This window comes from Lepidochelys kempii, chromosome 3 (genome assembly GCF_965140265.1).
Source record: "Lepidochelys kempii isolate rLepKem1 chromosome 3, rLepKem1.hap2, whole genome shotgun sequence".
Lineage (NCBI taxonomy): Eukaryota > Metazoa > Chordata > Testudines > Cheloniidae > Lepidochelys > Lepidochelys kempii.
Window position 1 is genome coordinate 115,982,843 of NC_133258.1, and position 4,001 is coordinate 115,986,843.

Consider the following 4,001-nt stretch of genomic DNA (forward strand, 5'->3'; position numbering starts at 1 on the left):
CAAAACTATGAAAGATTAATTTTTTTTTGTTAACCAAAATACTTCAGCATATAAAATGTAAACCATTTGTAACTGAGCCTTCAGCTACTGGCATCATGTCTGAAATATAGCTTAATTCTGCAATTTCTTAGACAATCTACCAAGTGAGGGTCGGAATAAGTTGTGAAACATGAAGGGTCCAAAACCCAAATTGATCAGGTAAGATTTTCCCTTATGTTTCCTCCACTGCAGGAGAGGCCATTCCTCACAGGTGGATTAAACTGATAGCTTAGATTCTGAGGCAATATGCTTTTGTTTGGAGTTTTTGTCATCCTTCACTACCTCTGGTTGCTGAGGTTAGAGGTACAGGAGAAGTCCCCTGGAGTGTCATCTTCCTCAAGAGGGACAGTTCCCTCTTCTTTTGGGAACAATAAACTAAGTGACAAAGCCTTTTCTTGCTTTTTGATTTCTGAGACTTGTCTTGAGGTAAGTGACTTCTTTGGATTGCAAAGGTCTAGGGCTTAAAAACCCTTTCTAATTTTAAGGAGCTAGTCTGGGTCAAAAGCAGAATTAGGGCACAAGATTATCTGTCTATTCTTTTTATTCCTATTATTAGATCTTTAATGTTGGGGTGGGGTGAGTTCTGGGGATAAGTGAAACTCATGGGAGGTGTTTTTCTTTTTGGTTTACTTCTTTGGGGCAGGCTGAATATCCATCTGACTGAGGATTGTGGTTCTCAGCCCTTTCAAGTCGATTCTGACAACTGGTAATCTGGGATTGAGGCTGGGAACCTTGGACGGCAATAGAAGCCATAGAAGCAACGTCTCATGAATTGGGACATAATAGTCTCTAGACTGGGGTTCCCAAACTTGGTTTGCAGCTTGCTCAGGGTAAGCCCCTGGGAGGCCGCGAGAAGCTTTGTTTACCTGATCGTCCATCGCTACGGCCGCTCGCAGGTCCGAGGGGCCACAGTTCGCCGTTCCTGGCCAATGGGAGCTGCGGGAAGAGGCGTGGCCCGCACCACCGCTTCCTGCAGCTCCCATTGGCTGGGAATGGCGAACCACGGTCCCTGGGAGCTGCAAGTGGCCGAACCTACGGATGCTCAGGTAAACACAACGTCTCGTGGCCTGCCAGGGGCTTACCCTGAGCAAGCTGCGAACCAAGTTTGGGAACCCCTGCTCTAGATATAGCGGTGCTGGAGAACAGAAGACACATTGGCCCAAATCCTCAAAGGTGCTTAGACCAGTGGTTTTCAAACTGTGGATCGTGACCCAGTACTGGGTTGCGGAATGTAAGGTGCTGGGTCGCAGTGGCTCTGGTCAGCACTGCCAACCAGGCCATTAAAAGTCCCATCAGTGGTGCTAAAGCAGGCTAGTCCCTACCTGTTCTGACACCACGCTGTGCTTTGGAAGCAGCCAGCAGCAGATCCAGGTCCTAGTTGAGGGGGAGGGGGGCACAGGGCTCCATGCGCTGCCCCTGCCCTGAGCACCGGCTCCGTACTCCCATTGGCTGGTTCCTGGCCAATAGTAGCTGGCGGGAGGCGCGGGACAGTGCCTGTGGGCAAGAGGCCTGCGCCTCTGCCTAGGAGTCGGACCTGCTGCGGGCTGCTTCCAGGGTGCAGCAAGGTCCACGATGCCAGGACAGGCAGGAAGCCTGCCTTAGCACCCCTGCTGCGCCACTGACCAGGAGCTGTTTGAGGTAAGCCTGTGCCCCAATCCCGTGCCCCAGCCCTAAGCCCCCCCCAAACCCAGAGCCCCTTCCTGCACACCCAGCCCAGAGCCCTGACTCCCTCCTGCACCTCAACACCCTGCCCCAGCCCTAAGCGCCCCCTGCACCCTTTATCCCCACCTGAGCCTGGACTCCCAGATCTGCCCGTCCCACACCCTGAGCCCCTCATTCCCGGCCCCAGCCCTGAGTCCCTCCCACACCCCAAACCCCTCATCTCCAGGTCCGTTGGGTCAAGGGCATCAATTTTCTTCAACTGAGTCACCAGAAAAAAATGTTTGAAAACCACTGGCTTAGACATTGATCAGTTCAATGTTGCAATGCCTGCCTGCTACATGCCCTGTTGTCTAGTAGAATCGTAAGCCACAAGCTAGGCACTCATGCTTCCCAAACAATTCACGGTGAGGATTAGGTCTCTAAGGACTTCTTTACATGATGTGTTAGTGCACACCAGCTGAGTGGTAAATTCTAGTGCACATCAGCATGTCGTACACTAACTTGTCCATATGGACCCTGCTGGCTCATATGAAAAGTTTCCCAGTGTGTACTGACATAGCACTGTGAAACTGAACTACGTCAACACACACTAGGAACTTTTAATGGAAACCAGCAGGCTCCACATGGCCATATTAGCACACAACACACTGGTATTCACTAGAATTCACACCCAAGTTGGTGGGCACTAACAGTAGACAAGCCCTAACAAAGGAAAGCCCTAACATCCTCAGAAGCCAGCAAGCTGAGTAGGGAGCTGCCCAAACTAGCCATGAAGAAAATGCTGAGAAGGGTGTAGGCACCTAAATAGCTGACTGACCTGGTTTGTGGGCTAGATAAGCACTACACTCCACTTGGAATCCTCAGCTGTGAACTTCTCCTGGAATTAGACATCTAAGCCAGGTCAGCCGCTTAGGTAGCCCATGTCTAATAGCCAAAACTGCATGGCACCTGCTCATTCACAACACCTCATGCTTGCCTATGTTTCCCTGTTTCCTGGCTGTCTTCTTGAGTGCTGTCCTGCACCCAACCTACCAGTGGTCTGCATTAGAGCACATCTACAGAACTGGGTCCTGCTGGCAAGATAGGTGTTCCCCTACTTAGTCTGACCTGCTCCAAAAAAGCAAATTTGCTGGCTAAATAAACCTAAGTTCCAAAGCAGGCATAGAAAAGTTTTGAGTTAGGACATCTGAATGTTCTGCCAAAAAGGTCCGAGACTTAATGCTTGGCTCTGTTGGCAGAGATCTATAGAAGAAGGGGAAGTCCTACGGCCCCAACCAAAATGTCTGTTCCGCAGAAAGTGTTACAACTGTGAGACATGATGGATACAACAAAATATATTTTACAATCCATAAGCTTGTTAACCTATAAATCTTTGTAATGAGCTCAATGTATCACCTTACAACTATATGAAAAAGCAATCACTAAAGCAACCTTATCTTTTCCAGTTCCCAGCAAATGGCACTGGACACCATTTTCCCCATCCTCAGGGCCATCTCCCTTGCAAACACTATTCTTCCTCGGCCAGAAGAGCATGTCTGCATAGACTTAGAAATAGTCTTACCATATAGCTCCACTTGTTGGGGCACTAGTTTAGACAAGGCTCAGGCACAAACTGGCATTTTAACCACATTTAGGTCTGCACTAACCGATGTTAAGACAGTGATTAACATGATTGAGGTTGGTCTGCACTACTATTCCCAACTTGGTTGCAAAATTAAGAAAAAAGCTGAGCAAAGCCAGGATGCAGCATTCTGACAGAATAAGAACAAGCACTAAGAACAGGAAGTCAATACGACCTACTGTGCTGCTCTTTCGTTGTCTGAAATCTATCTACCGAGGCTGTAGGGGCCCACAGCGGTTGCCAATACTCAGGTAGTTACATCTGGCAGCAGTCGTTTCAGAGTCTTCTGTTTCAGAGCCTGCCTTTAAACACCACAGAACAGTAGTGACAAGTTGTCTGTGGACTGGATCCAGAAAATTAGAACCACAAACTACTGAGTCCACAGTAGATCTTCACTGATAATGGGCTTGTTCTTGGAGTGATGAGCACTCACCTCCCATTATCTTTCATGGGAATTGCAGATGGCCTGAACCTCAGGAACGGATTCAATGCGAGTTTTACACAAAAAGGGAAGGTGGAATATATTTTTTTTTTATAATTAAACTTTTAGGGATTGGAAATCCCAAAAAATGTTAGATGTGGACTAATGTTAGAACTGATATTATGATGTAACAAAATCAAGAACTACAGAGCATCTACATTAAATTCTGTTGAAAACATTTTAATTTATTTTCACATT